Below are 17,393 nucleotides of genomic sequence, written 5' to 3' on the forward strand. Positions count from 1 at the left end.
AATTATACTGGTAATGTTTGGTGGATTTTTTATTTGCATATTTTATGTTTTTAATCGAGTCCACACCACGTAACCTAAAGTTACTAATTATTGAGACGCGGAGATAATCATTTATATTAATCTTCAAGTCTTGTATTAATCCTGTTTTCTTTTGTTGTTAAATTATTTATTTTAATAAAAAATTAATTAATCTTTAAATTGTAGGCCTACACTTTCAAAGGCATTTTCCTGCCGACAAGCGCCTTGAGGAGCATACAAAACACAATATTAATCACTTACCGTCCTTGTCTTGGGACAGACTCAGTAGAATCAGCAAATAAAAGAAATAATAGTACAGGAAACAATAACTTCGTCATTCTGTAGCTCTTTGTGATAATTCTAGTGACGTTTTAATACAAGAGACTAGAGGCTCACTTACTTGTATTAGATTGAAGCTAACAATAACATGACGACGCATATTATTATTGTATATTGGAAATTCCCCAAGTCTTCGCATATCTGGGGCGGATCCAGTGGCCGTATTCACCAATCTCACTTAGGCTAAGGGAAATACTTACCCTTAAAATTTAAGAATTCCCTTAACAAAGGGAAACACTTAAGGGGTATTCACAAATGAGTTAAGGGATTCACTTACCTAAGGAAAACACTTAATGTAAGGGTAAAACTTAAGGGTAAAAATAATCATAAATATTCATGAGTTATCCCATTGTCCAATCACAGAGGATTTAATTCCCCTATGGTCCAATCACTTTCCTCTCTAAAACTAATTTGCATATTTAAAAAATGAGTAAGGGGTTGGGGGGACGGGGAGGATGAAGAGAAAAGTGTATAGACGATGGCAGTCAAAACAAAAACAAGTAGGCCTAAATGAATATTAAACCTAGACTAATTTGTATGAGGATCAAGAAAAATAGGTCTAGCCTAGATGCTACTCTAACAAACCAACATTCTGTGTAGGCCTAAACCTGTCTGTATTGAGTCACATCCTAGGCTGGTTACTGGACAGACCAACAGGGGGCCTAGCTAGCGTCTCTACCTAGCCTACTAGAATGGGGCTAATTTCTATTACAACGAAATGGGAAGCCATCTTCCACAAAAATAATGGCAGTCAAAACAAAACAAATAAATCAATATATAGGCATAGACTAATTTGTATGGGTGGGGATCAGCAGAAAAAGGTCTAGATGCTACTCAAACCAAACATGAATCCTAGGCCGGTTAGTGGGCAGACCAACAGGGGGCCTAGCATCTCTACCTAGCCTAGACTGGGGCCATCTACAAGTAGGCATAGTACTCGCACATACAGAATCGTCAGCACAACCAAGGTACTGAATAGTTAAGGGAACTTTTAAGGGACCTCTGAGGTCCCTTAAAAGTTAAGGGGAAAATAGACCAAGTTAAGGGTTAAATAGACCAAGTTAAGGGTAATTCCCTTAACCTTAAACCCTTTGTGAATACCACTTAAGTGAAACCCTTAATATTTTCTTGATTTAAGGGAAATCCTTAGGATTTAAGGCAGGGGTGGCGCCAGGATCTTCCCGACGCGGGGGCTACATTCCCCGACGAGGGGGCTATGCGAGCGAAGCGAGCATCACTAGGCTGAGGACCAGGGGCCGCCAAGGGCCCCCGGTGGGGGTCCAGGGGGCGAAGCCCCCGGAAGCAACGCGTTCTAGCGTCATTTGAGGTCTTTTTAATCAGATTTAGGGTAGCCATTTTTTCCATTTTTTATAATGCATAAATAAAATACTGCGTGCAAAAAAACGATGCGCGATTACTGTTTCAATCCATATTTTTCAATTTAAAAAATAAAAGTTCAAAGAAAATTTAGAAAAATAGAGTTGGAGGTCCCGGAAATTGGACTTATTATACTTCAAAACATGAAACAAAATATATAAGTCCCTATCATGGTTGTGACTGAGCTAAGAAATGTTTGAAAAATAGAGATGTTAGGTCCCGGAAAATGCACTTCTTGTACTTCGAAATATGACCAGCTTTATTGTTGGGGCTGAGCTAAGAAAATGTTTAAAACTAGAGCTGCAGGTCTTCAAAAAATTGCATTTTATACTTTGGAAACATCAGGCCTAGAAGCTTAAAAAACGCAAGCGTAGACCTTTTTTAGTCGGGGAAATAAGTTTATTCCTCCCAAGTGTATGCGTGCGTACCATCTGGACTTCCGAGTGGTGAGAAATTCATGACATACAGGACATTGAAAATGTAATAACTTAGCTATAATAAGATGTTGGCTAAGCGAAAATGGCATGTTTTTTTATTTAGTAATGGATGAAAAATTTATTTTAGGTGCCCCACGGTACAGAAGGTTACTTGTAAATTAAAAAATTGGTGAACATACGAACAATTAACATAATTCGTTTTTGCTGTGTGTAGCGTACGTCGACGCAGTACACGACGTAACCGTCGGTAAACTTCGCCTGGAAAATAACTACAGTACACTTTTTGGTCCCTGAATGGAACATGATATCACGCGTCTCGACCCAACGTTGAACGATTCGTACAAAGGGATACCGCCAGAAAAGTGCGAACCTAGCTATTGTTTAGTAGTAAGTTAGATCGCTGGCAATAATGAATGCATATAAAGTGCATAATATCACTCTGACGTACTCTCACGGTCAATGAAACGTCGCGGTTTTCTTGGCGCTGAAGCTAGAGCTACGAAGTGAACGCGAACGCTTTTTACTGTAGATTATATTCCCCGACAAAAAGTACCCGTGTTCCCTTCGGTAACCATCGGTAAACTTCGCCTGGAAAATAACTACATTACACATTTTGGTCCCTGGATGGAACTTGATATCACGCGTCTCGACCCAACGTTGAACGATTCGTACAAAGGGATACCGCCAGACAAGTGCGTACCTAGCTAATGTTTAGTAGTAAGTTAGATCGCTGGCAATAATGAATGTCAATGGAACGTCGTGGTTTTCTAGGCGCTGAAGCTGTATGAAGTGAACGCGAACGTTTTTTTACTGTATATTATTATTCCCCGACAAAAAGTACCCGTGTTCCCCGACGAGGGGGGCTAGGCTCCCCGTAGCCCCCCCCCCCCCCCCCGCTGGCGCCACCACTGATTTAAGGGAAATATCTCACTTAAGTGTGATTGGTGAATACGGCCACAGACATTTTTGAGAAGGGGGGTCCGCCGATAAAAAGGGCACATCAGGTATTGAGTATTTGAGCCACAGCCCCCCCCCCCCCCCATGGTGGGGGTTGTGGCGAAGCGAATTTTGTCACAGGACACACTTAGATGGCCGGAAATGGCACTCTCGCACGCAAAATCCATGATAAATGGCACCTTTCTAGTTCGCCGGAAATGACACTTTATTAGCAGGGATAACGATGCATTAAAAGTTGTTATTTTTCAACCAATTTAAACATTATCTGTTTTGTTTCAATATTCCAATAAAGAAAGAATTACGAAAATCTGACTTGTAGTTTTCGAAATATAGGGTCTAAAAAATTGCCGAAAATGATCGTTTTTAGCCACGAACGTTAACAAATTGCGCCATTTTTCACTAAAATAATTACATATAATTACGTTTTATAGTAATTTCTTTTATATATCAACATTGGAAATATCAATAAAATATGTTATTAAATGTTTATAAAATATATAGAGTTGTTTATTTAACGGAATTCGTACAAATTCATTGCTCTAAATTTGTGTAGTACCGTTCAGTACAGAGAGATCACGTGACTTCTTGGAACACGCGAGAGAAAACATTCCGCTGTGGGTGATTCGCGTCCACCAATCAAATAGCCAGAATCCAAAATCATTCAACCGTGAGCTCTGCCGATCGCGGGAAAGCTCAGCTTTGATTGGCTTACGATGACATCATATCACAAAATGGTGGTTTTGTAGTTGAGCCTCACGTAATTTTCACAAATATTGTTTCAAAAATGAAATAAATGAACCTTCTTTATGGTATGTGTGATTTTTCTTTAAAAGATTTGAATAATAAAGGCTTCATATCGAGAAAAAAACATTTTGTTGGCACTTATAATAAATATTTCTCAGAGAAAAAGCACATGGCTTGTAGAACTATATTATCTTGGCGTAGGAAGACAAACAAATCCCAGGTCATGAGAGGTTGAATAGTGAAGGACCGTTCGATGATTTTTTAGTAAATAATCTACCGCGTATGGTCGTACGCGCTAGATAGTACGATATTTTAACTACATTTTTTACATGTTTGGTTGGATGTAATGGAAATAAAAAATAGTTGATCTGATGGAATGATATGTAAATAAACAAATACTCAAAAGAATTATGTTTACAGTTCAATTATTTTCAGAATAATAATACATAAAAATGTGTTTACCAATGGACAAATAATCGCGTCAATGACATATCGCGCATGGTAACGTACGCGGAGTTGAATCGTAAAAAGTTTACATGTACCCTCTGTAGTATGTGAAACGATCTATTTTTAGAAGTTTAAGTAGAGATCATCACGCGTCACCACCTCTCACGATGCTCTTTGATCGGCCGCCGTAACTTAACATCGCGCTCATTGTGATAAATTTCTGTTTTTATTTTTGGGGTTAGTGTAGCCTACTCTGTACACACAAATATGTCACACGAATAAAATATTGAACCTCTAAAAAAAGGGCACCCTTAAAATTTAGGGGGGGGGGGTCCGGACCCCGTGGACCCCCCCTCTGAATCCGCCCCAGCATATACAACCCGGAAATGTTTTATTCTATGACAACTGATAATGTCTTTACCCTACAGGCTCTTCACGTGACTCCTCAATGCATGCACACAATTGCTTGTGTGTTGCAGTATGTGTCTTCAATGGCATCAATGATGATTTTTTGGGTGTATTTTCAGCATCTTTCCTCTGTGTATGGTATCGAATATCTTCTTGAAGTCTATGAAGGTAATAACAGCACTGAGATTATTGGAAGTAATTTCTTCAATGATCCGTCGAAGGGCTAGAATATGTGATACAGTTGATCTGCCCTTCCTGAATCAATTTTGATTTGTCCTCAGTAGATTATCAATGTGTTTTCTAAGCCTCTTTAAGATCATCCTGTTTAGACAGATGCCTCTATAGTTGCCAGCCTGACTTAGGTCTCCTGATTTTGGCACAGGGATTAGATTTAGTACAGACCACTGGTCAGGTTTCTGTCTCTCTATTAATGTCCTATTGCAAAACTCAAGGATGATGTCATCCATGTCACATTTGGCAAGAAGTTCTGGGGGGATGCAGTCATCTCCAACGCCTTTTCCATTCTTTATGGACTTTTTGGCTTTCTGGTAGGCCTACTCCTCATTATCAAACTCATCAAAGCTCTTCAAAGATTGGTGGTATTTCTTCATTTTCCTTTGTCACCATTGGTGGATTTCCTAACAGTTTCTTGATGTGAGTGTACCAATTCTCAATTCTTTCTCCCTTGGACTTTCCTTTCAGTTGTCCTCCTCTTGACCATTTTTTCCCACTGACTTCATTTATTAATTTTCACGTCATTTTTCTGTATTTTTGGGAGCAATTTTTCAGCAGTTGCTTTGTTAGCTATTATCAGGTTTCCATATTTGGCAGTGGAGCTATTGTCCTCACATATATCACTGTAAGCTCAGTCTAATTTTGGTGTTCACAATCCTGTGATTAGATCCAGTAGACGCAAACGAGTTATAAGCTTGTGAGTCCATCACGCTATTCAGCCACTTTCTCCTGGTCAAGATGTAGTCAAGTTGCACCTTATACCCACTCGGCAGTATGCAGGTCCAACGCTTAGATTCCTTCTTCTGAAATCTGATATTGGTTACAAAGAGTTTTCCACAGCAAAGTCATAAAGTAGTTTTCCCCGATCTCGCATTAAAGTCTCCTATTACTCCAAGGAAATTGTGAGGAGGGACATACTTTGTAGTAGTATTAAGTTCGCTGTAGAATTGTTCTACTTCTTCTTCGTCAGATGTAGTTGTAAGAGAGTATGCAGCGATGACAGTACTTTCTGGATTTCCACTAAATGTTGCTTTGATTATTCTTGTACTTTCACAGGTTATGGAGGTCAGTTCTTTGCAGATGGGCTCAACAGAATTCCTACTCCCCCAACTGCAGCTCCAGCTCATCTGTGATGTGTTGAAATCCTTCAATGAGATTGTCATACCTTAGCTGTTCATCTGTATACACTATCCTATGTTTCTGGATGCCAAGCACATCAATGTTATACTTCTGTGCAAGAATACACAGCTCTAGTTGCTTGTTCAGGCTTCTAATAGTTCTGGTGTTCAATGTTGCAATGTTCACAGTCTTCTTACATTTTAAAAGACTTGGTTTCCTGAAGCGTTTTCCTCTATCAGTTACTACCCGTCCATCTGGCTTTAAGGCACTAACGTCATAATTTTCACTATGTAGTGAGGGGGGTATCAGCACCAGCTAAATTGTCAGGGACTTTAACCCTGGTGTAATTAACCAACACTAACAATATTTTCCCCCAGAGCTCCGTCAGTTAATGCAGCTGCGAAGCCAGACTATCCAGGTGGCACGCGGCTGAGCTATACTACTACTGCACTACATCTCAACCTTCTAGGACGTGGGGTTGGGTACTGTACGATAGACGATTAGGGACAGATAGATTGATGGAGTTGCCAATGTACCTAACATACGTTGAAGTTTACCACCCAAACAACAAGTTTGGGTGGTAAAGTATAAACATATATATTGTGAACAATTTGACACCAGAATTAGCTCCCTATGACAAATATTTATTAATGTATGTTATTATAATATAGACTAAACTTATTAAATTATGTCAAAGGTCAATGACCACACTTTCGGTCATTTTCAAGCAATATCATCTGTTAAACAGTATATAAATGTATATCTTGGTAACAATTTGTTCCTAGTGTAAGAGCTAATATAAACATAAAACATTGTGAACAATTTGACACCAAAATTATCTCACTACCTCCAGTATTCCAGAGATATAGCATATCATGAAATAGCGGCAATTTTGTTTATGCTAATTATGCAAATTGCTCAATGCTGACAGCCGTCCAGTAAAAAAATTCTTCATATCGAGAATCAAAATACATAAAAAAAAACTATAGAAAACATTGCAAGGTTAAATCCCTGGCTGTATTTTCATAGATGTTGGAAATTCCACTCCACAAAGACCTAGGCTACGTCATTCTTTTTGACATTGGAATTTCACACTTTTTCCCATTACATTCAGATCACACACGAATATAGGACATTTACTGTAATCGGTAATTCACTCTTCCCTGCTGTAATTTAATTGGTTATCCGCACTTGGCGGATAACCCCTTGTTATTGTCAGGATCTTTTTTATTTTTTTTATTTTTTTTCTCTTTTTTTTTCTATTTTCTTCTTTCTTTCCACGATTTTTGTTCGCAGCGTATCTCTAATTCTAGTCAACATAAGATTCTATAACTTTGTCATAAGATTGCCCTGTAGCTGTAGATGTGCAAGAAACTTTTTTTTATGAATTTGGAGTCGCGCAGCGTAAGTTACGCGCGATTTTATGAATTTCAATGATTGATCATAGATTGAAAACCAAAAGTCATTTTCTATTGAAACTTCGTGAAAATTTAAGTTATATCATGCGCAAACTTTCTATGGATTAAAAATGGCATGTTTGACATAAAGTTACGCGAGCACGCGCGTTTAAAATTTCAAATTGCGAAATATCCATTTCTAATCAACTTTCTACGCGTTTCAGGGCATTTTGAGCATTTCAAAAATTCCCAGGCGTGCGCATTTTTTTTACGCGCGCGTGCGCACGTAGCGCAAAAACATCTTTTTTTTGCTTGATTTTTGTTTTTTCAGCCTTTTCTAGTAAATTTACCAACTTTCAATCAATTTCGATTTAAAATCACGTCATACAAGCACGTAGAATTGAACAATTTGCGCGCGTTTTTGAAGAAAAAGTTCAAAAATTTGTCAAAATTATGCCTTTTTTAAAACAGTCATAGATTGTAAACTACGAGGTGAACTTTTTTTAAATTACACATTCTGGAAGTTGATGAGTTGTAGATATCGAATCATGCATCGATATGGCTAACAGGACATAGTGACGTCATCGTATGGCCACTCGAATATAAAATATAGGATTTTTGTCTCTTTCGTCATAGCTCATCACATTTAATAGAGCGCATCTCCACTTATCCGAATTCCATTTTCCCCCATTTTTTTATATTGTCTATGCCAATCAATTATCTTTTGCATGATATACCGTTTTTAAAATTGTGATGACGTCATCATGTCCAAAAGCGCCAATAACTTGGGCCACTTATTTTCACATATTCTTCACTGTATGTAGTACGTATACAATGTATAGTGTATACTGTGTATACTTAGGCGTGACGTAAAATAGAGAGCGCACTAACATTTTTTCAATGGCATAATGGTTTTCTCTGCACAATATTCTAACGTATGACGTGCACGTGGCGTTTGCTCTGCGGATAACCTAACTCGTCCGTAGTGACGAGTTCAAATCTAGTTATAATTATACTGGTAATGTTTGGTGGATTTTTTATTTGCATATTTTATGTTTTTAATCGAGTCCACACCACGTAACCTAAAGTTACTAATTATTGAGACGCGGAGATAATCATTTATATTAATCTTCAAGTCTTGTATTAATCCTGTTTTCTTTTGTTGTTAAATTATTTATTTTAATAAAAAATTAATTAATCTTTAAATTGTAGGCCTACACTTTCAAAGGCATTTTCCTGCCGACAAGCGCCTTGAGGAGCATACAAAACACAATATTAATCACTTACCGTCCTTGTCTTGGGACAGACTCAGTAGAATCAGCAAATAAAAGAAATAATAGTACAGGAAACAATAACTTCGTCATTCTGTAGCTCTTTGTGATAATTCTAGTGACGTTTTAATACAAGAGACTAGAGGCTCACTTACTTGTATTAGATTGAAGCTAACAATAACATGACGACGCATATTATTATTGTATATTGGAAATTCCCCAAGTCTTCGCATATCTGGGGCGGATCCAGTGGCCGTATTCACCAATCTCACTTAGGCTAAGGGAAATACTTACCCTTAAAATTTAAGAATTCCCTTAACAAAGGGAAACACTTAAGGGGTATTCACAAATGAGTTAAGGGATTCACTTACCTAAGGAAAACACTTAATGTAAGGGTAAAACTTAAGGGTAAAAATAATCATAAATATTCATGAGTTATCCCATTGTCCAATCACAGAGGATTTAATTCCCCTATGGTCCAATCACTTTCCTCTCTAAAACTAATTTGCATATTTAAAAAATGAGTAAGGGGTTGGGGGGACGGGGAGGATGAAGAGAAAAGTGTATAGACGATGGCAGTCAAAACAAAAACAAGTAGGCCTAAATGAATATTAAACCTAGACTAATTTGTATGAGGATCAAGAAAAATAGGTCTAGCCTAGATGCTACTCTAACAAACCAACATTCTGTGTAGGCCTAAACCTGTCTGTATTGAGTCACATCCTAGGCTGGTTACTGGACAGACCAACAGGGGGCCTAGCTAGCGTCTCTACCTAGCCTACTAGAATGGGGCTAATTTCTATTACAACGAAATGGGAAGCCATCTTCCACAAAAATAATGGCAGTCAAAACAAAACAAATAAATCAATATATAGGCATAGACTAATTTGTATGGGTGGGGATCAGCAGAAAAAGGTCTAGATGCTACTCAAACCAAACATGAATCCTAGGCCGGTTAGTGGGCAGACCAACAGGGGGCCTAGCATCTCTACCTAGCCTAGACTGGGGCCATCTACAAGTAGGCATAGTACTCGCACATACAGAATCGTCAGCACAACCAAGGTACTGAATAGTTAAGGGAACTTTTAAGGGACCTCTGAGGTCCCTTAAAAGTTAAGGGGAAAATAGACCAAGTTAAGGGTTAAATAGACCAAGTTAAGGGTAATTCCCTTAACCTTAAACCCTTTGTGAATACCACTTAAGTGAAACCCTTAATATTTTCTTGATTTAAGGGAAATCCTTAGGATTTAAGGCAGGGGTGGCGCCAGGATCTTCCCGACGCGGGGGCTACATTCCCCGACGAGGGGGCTATGCGAGCGAAGCGAGCATCACTAGGCTGAGGACCAGGGGCCGCCAAGGGCCCCCGGTGGGGGTCCAGGGGGCGAAGCCCCCGGAAGCAACGCGTTCTAGCGTCATTTGAGGTCTTTTTAATCAGATTTAGGGTAGCCATTTTTTCCATTTTTTATAATGCATAAATAAAATACTGCGTGCAAAAAAACGATGCGCGATTACTGTTTCAATCCATATTTTTCAATTTAAAAAATAAAAGTTCAAAGAAAATTTAGAAAAATAGAGTTGGAGGTCCCGGAAATTGGACTTATTATACTTCAAAACATGAAACAAAATATATAAGTCCCTATCATGGTTGTGACTGAGCTAAGAAATGTTTGAAAAATAGAGATGTTAGGTCCCGGAAAATGCACTTCTTGTACTTCGAAATATGACCAGCTTTATTGTTGGGGCTGAGCTAAGAAAATGTTTAAAACTAGAGCTGCAGGTCTTCAAAAAATTGCATTTTATACTTTGGAAACATCAGGCCTAGAGGCTTAAAAAACGCAAGCGTAGACCTTTTTTAGTCGGGGAAATAAGTTTATTCCTCCCAAGTGTATGCGTGCGTACCATCTGGACTTCCGAGTGGTGAGAAATTCATGACATACAGGACATTGAAAATGTAATAACTTAGCTATAATAAGATGTTGGCTAAGCGAAAATGGCATGTTTTTTTATTTAGTAATGGATGAAAAATTTATTTTAGGTGCCCCACGGTACAGAAGGTTACTTGTAAATTAAAAAATTGGTGAACATACGAACAATTAACATAATTCGTTTTTGCTGTGTGTAGCGTACGTCGACGCAGTACACGACGTAACCGTCGGTAAACTTCGCCTGGAAAATAACTACAGTACACTTTTTGGTCCCTGAATGGAACATGATATCACGCGTCTCGACCCAACGTTGAACGATTCGTACAAAGGGATACCGCCAGAAAAGTGCGAACCTAGCTATTGTTTAGTAGTAAGTTAGATCGCTGGCAATAATGAATGCATATAAAGTGCATAATATCACTCTGACGTACTCTCACGGTCAATGAAACGTCGCGGTTTTCTTGGCGCTGAAGCTAGAGCTACGAAGTGAACGCGAACGCTTTTTACTGTAGATTATATTCCCCGACAAAAAGTACCCGTGTTCCCTTCGGTAACCATCGGTAAACTTCGCCTGGAAAATAACTACATTACACATTTTGGTCCCTGGATGGAACTTGATATCACGCGTCTCGACCCAACGTTGAACGATTCGTACAAAGGGATACCGCCAGACAAGTGCGTACCTAGCTAATGTTTAGTAGTAAGTTAGATCGCTGGCAATAATGAATGTCAATGGAACGTCGTGGTTTTCTAGGCGCTGAAGCTGTATGAAGTGAACGCGAACGTTTTTTTACTGTATATTATTATTCCCCGACAAAAAGTACCCGTGTTCCCCGACGAGGGGGGCTAGGCTCCCCGACGAGGGGGCTAGAGCCCCCGTAGCCCCCCCCCCCCCCCCCCCCCGCTGGCGCCACCACTGATTTAAGGGAAATATCTCACTTAAGTGTGATTGGTGAATACGGCCACAGACATTTTTGAGAAGGGGGGTCCGCCGATAAAAAGGGCACATCAGGTATTGAGTATTTGAGCCACAGCCCCCCCCCCCCCCCATGGTGGGGGTTGTGGCGAAGCGAATTTTGTCACAGGACACACTTAGATGGCCGGAAATGGCACTCTCGCACGCAAAATCCATGATAAATGGCACCTTTCTAGTTCGCCGGAAATGACACTTTATTAGCAGGGATAACGATGCATTAAAAGTTGTTATTTTTCAACCAATTTAAACATTATCTGTTTTGTTTCAATATTCCAATAAAGAAAGAATTACGAAAATCTGACTTGTAGTTTTCGAAATATAGGGTCTAAAAAATTGCCGAAAATGATCGTTTTTAGCCACGAACGTTAACAAATTGCGCCATTTTTCACTAAAATAATTACATATAATTACGTTTTATAGTAATTTCTTTTATATATCAACATTGGAAATATCAATAAAATATGTTATTAAATGTTTATAAAATATATAGAGTTGTTTATTTAACGGAATTCGTACAAATTCATTGCTCTAAATTTGTGTAGTACCGTTCAGTACAGAGAGATCACGTGACTTCTTGGTACACGCGAGAGAAAACATTCCGCTGTGGGTGATTCGCGTCCACCAATCAAATAGCCAGAATCCAAAATCATTCAACCGTGAGCTCTGCCGATCGCGGGAAAGCTCAGCTTTGATTGGCTTACGATGACATCATATCACAAAATGGTGGTTTTGTAGTTGAGCCTCACGTAATTTTCACAAATATTGTTTCAAAAATGAAATAAATGAACCTTCTTTATGGTATGTGTGATTTTTCTTTAAAAGATTTGAATAATAAAGGCTTCATATCGAGAAAAAAACATTTTGTTGGCACTTATAATAAATATTTCTCAGAGAAAAAAGCACATGGCTTGTAGAACTATATTATCTTGGCGTAGGAAGACAAACAAATCCCAGGTCATGAGAGGTTGAATAGTGTAAGGACCGTTCGATGATTTTTTAGTAAATAATCTACCGCGTATGGTCGTACGCGCTAGATAGTACGATATTTTAACTACATTTTTTACATGTTTGGTTGGATGTAATGGAAATAAAAAATAGTTGATCTGATGGAATGATATGTAAATAAACAAATACTCAAAAGAATTATGTTTACAGTTCAATTATTTTCAGAATAATAATACATAAAAATGTGTTTACCAATGGACAAATAATCGCGTCAATGACATATCGCGCATGGTAACGTACGCGGAGTTGAATCGTAAAAAGTTTACATGTACCCTCTGTAGTATGTGAAACGATCTATTTTTAGAAGTTTAAGTAGAGATCATCACGCGTCACCACCTCTCACGATGCTCTTTGATCGGCCGCCGTAACTTAACATCGCGCTCATTGTGATAAATTTCTGTTTTTATTTTTGGGGTTAGTGTAGCCTACTCTGTACACACAAATATGTCACACGAATAAAATATTGAACCTCTAAAAAAAGGGCACCCTTAAAATTTAGGGGGGGGGGGGGTCCGGACCCCGTGGACCCCCCCTCTGAATCCGCCCCAGCATATACAACCCGGAAATGTTTTATTCTATGACAACTGATAATGTCTTTACCCTACAGGCTCTTCACGTGACTCCTCAATGCATTAAATTTCAGTTAGCGCACAGTTAAGTGAGTGTAATGCTGTTGATCAGAGTATTCATTAGTTGAAATCCCGTTGAAATCTTATCTATACAATTCATTGCCATTTTGGTTAGTGTTCGGATATTGACAGAAAAAACGAATTTTGTATAAAGATCTGGTAAATAGCAATTCGTATAGAGGAAAGTTTATTCTAATCATAAAAAATAACAAGGCCTCAAAATATGTATGTAGTTAATACCCGATAGGCCATATTTATAATTAAATAGAGCATTACGTTAAGTTACACAAAATATTTACTACTGATTGTTAAACTAAATAGAATACCAAAACAGTATAAAAAACATCGCTCTTAATGAAGAATTAAAAACAATAATTAAAACTGTTAAGTCAAAATATAATTGCTGAAAAACAGTACAAATGTTGAGTACATCTTAAACAAAAGTTACAAATATTACGATTCAAATCGGTAAAATATACGTTTATTTAAATGTAATTGGTTGATGATTCCACTTTCTCTTCATAGAGTTAATTCTCTCAACACAGCATTCCTTATATGTTTCATTCTGATAGTTAATGCAAAACCTTTGGGAAATATAATACCTTTTGAAACAAGAGCTTTTCGATCGCAATTTTTTAACTTTCGGATCGAGTTAGGCTTCCGGGTACGGGATGAGTTCTACTGGCAGTAATATTATAAACAAAAAAAGAAATCGCCAGCCAATGCCTAAATCAGGGAGTTGTTATTGTATATTATTGTAGAAACTTTAGTCGTGGATTGGAGAATATATTATTATTAGTAAAATGTGTAATATTTATCGTTGAATAATATTTCTACGGAAAATTTAAAATTAAACGTATTAAATTATTTTTTATTATGCCTGTTTTTTAAGTGTTCAATTCAATAGTTTTTTTTAATATGGCTAAGATGCGGTTTGTCATGCATCTAATTTTCCCTAACAGAAATGTGTAGTACTGTACCTGGTGATTGGCTACCAGTTATGTCATCTACATATTATAAGCTCATCACCTGTCCTAAGCTTAACAGCGCATGGGCGGCAAGTCCTTCTCTTTCATTTTTCCATTGTGTATGCTATCAATTAACATTATTTTTTTTGTCTGGGACTCCCCCGGAGTCAGCTTAACAGCGCATGGCCGGCAAGTCCATTATGTTGTTGTGTGGTACAATTTTATATGAGCCTCAAGTTTACTCATTATTACAGTTTCGAGAACTATGCGTGTACAAAAAGGAGTTTGTATTTAGGAGACGATTCCATACACCCAGCCTGGACGAACTTACTCCCCGAATCTTTACCAACTCTCAACATTCTGACAGCAGTGATCATTATTAAAAAGTATTTAATTTACATTACTGACTTCACTTTTCGCCTAATTAAATAAAAATACAGTATATATATTGAAAAAGAAACAACATAAGAAAAACTGTAAACTATTTATTGTATTTTATTATAGTTTTATTGTATGCTTTATAGAAATATACATACTGTATATTTTATTTAAACATAATTGAAAATATTGTCTACAATTAGCTAAATTTGATTGAATGGGGGTGAATATTATATTACATTACAGTAAGTAATGAAACGCTATTTTTTGGTTCAATCACTAATATTCATCCTTATACAGTTAGGTATAAAGGTTTCATCCCTAATATTCATCCCTATATGGTATATGGTTTCATCCCTTATTCATCCATATACGGTATATGGTTTCATCCCTTATTCATCCATATATGGTATGGTTTCATCCCTTATTCATCCATATACGGTATGGTTTCATCCCTTATTCATCCATATACGGTATATGGTTTCATCCCTTATTCATCCATATACGGTATGGTTTCATCCCTAATATTCATCCATATACGGTATGGTTTCATCCCTTATTCATCCATATACGGTATGGTTTCATCCCTTATTCATCCATATACGGTATGGTTTCATCCCTTATTCATCCATATACGGTATGGTTTCATCCCTTATTCATCCATATACGGTATGGTTTCATCCCTTATTCATCCATATACGGTATGGTTTCATCCCTTATTCATCCATATACGGTATGGTTTCATCCCTTATTCATCCATATACGGTATGGTTTCATCCCTTATTCATCCATATACGGTATGGTTTCATCCCTTATTCATCCATATACGGTATGGTTTCATCCCTTATTCATCCATATACGGTATGGTTTCATCCCTTATTCATCCATATACGGTATGGTTTCATCCCTTATTCATCCATATACGGTATATGGTTTCATCTCTTATTCATCCATATATGGTATGGTTTCATCCCTTATTCATCCATATATGGTATATGGTTTCATCTCTTATTCATCCATATACGGTATGGTTTCATCCCTTATTCATCCATATACGGTATGGTTTCATCCCTTATTCATCCATATACGGTATATGGTTTCATCCCTTATTCATCCATATACGGTATGGTTTCATCCCTTATTCATCCATATACGGTATATGGTTTCATCCCTTATTCATCCATATACGGTATGGTTTCATCCCTTATTCATCCATATACGGTATGGTTTCATCCCTTATTCATCCATATACGGTATGGTTTCATCCCTTATTCATCCATATACGGTATGGTTTCATCCCTTATTCATCCATATACGGTATGGTTTCATCCCTTATTCATCCATATACGGTATGGTTTCATCCCTTATTCATCCATATACGGTATATGGTTTCATCCCTTATTCATCCATATACGGTATATGGTTTCATCCCTTATTCATCCATATACGGTATGGTTTCATCCCTTATTCATCCATATACGGTATGGTTTCATCCCTTATTCATCCATATACGGTATATGGTTTCATCCCTTATTCATCCATATACGGTATGGTTTCATCCCTTATTCATCCATATACGGTATGGTTTCATCCCTTATTCATCCATATACGGTATGGTTTCATCCCTTATTCATCCATATACGGTATATGGTTTCATCCCTTATTCATCCATATACGGTATATGGTTTCATCCCTTATTCATCCATATACGGTATGGTTTCATCCCTTATTCATCCATATACGGTATGGTTTCATCCCTTATTCATCCATATACGGTATGGTTTCATCCCTTATTCATCCATATATGGTATATGGTTTCATCCCTTATTCATCCATATACGGTATGGTTTCATCCCTTATTCATCCATATACGGTATGGTTTCATCCCTTATTCATCCATATACGGTATGGTTTCATCCCTTATTCATCCATATATGGTATATGGTTTCATCCCTTATTCATCCATATACGGTATGGTTTCATCCCTTATTCATCCATATACGGTATGGTTTCATCCCTTATTCATCCATATACGGTATGGTTTCATCCCTTATTCATCCATATACGGTATGGTTTCATCCCTTATTCATCCATATATGGTATATGGTTTCATCCCTTATTCATCCATATACGGTATGGTTTCATCCCTTATTCATCCATATACGGTATGGTTTCATCTCTTATTCATCCATATACGGTATATGGTTTCATCCCTTATTCATCCATATACGGTATGGTTTCATCCCTTATTCATCCATATACGGTATGGTTTCATCCCTTATTCATCCATATATGGTATATGGTTTCATCCCTTATTCATCCATATACGGTATGGTTTCATCCCTTATTCATCCATATACGGTATGGTTTCATCCCTTATTCATCCATATACGGTATGGTTTCATCCCTTATTCATCCATATATGGTATATGGTTTCATCCCTTATTCATCCATATACGGTATGGTTTCATCCCTTATTCATCCATATACGGTATGGTTACATCCCTTATTCATCCATATACGGTATATGGTTTCATCTCTTATTCATCCATACATGGTATATGATTTCATCCCTTATTCATCCATATACGGTATGGTTTCATCCCTTATTCATCCATATACAGTACGGTTTCATCCCTAATATTCATCCATATATGGTATATGGTTTCATCCCTTATTCATCCATATACGGTATGGTTTCATCCCTTATTCATCCATACACGGTATATGGTTTCATCCCTTATTCATCCATATACGGTATGGT

Source organism: Antedon mediterranea, chromosome 5 (assembly GCF_964355755.1).
Source record: "Antedon mediterranea chromosome 5, ecAntMedi1.1, whole genome shotgun sequence".
NCBI lineage: Eukaryota > Metazoa > Echinodermata > Crinoidea > Comatulida > Antedonidae > Antedon > Antedon mediterranea.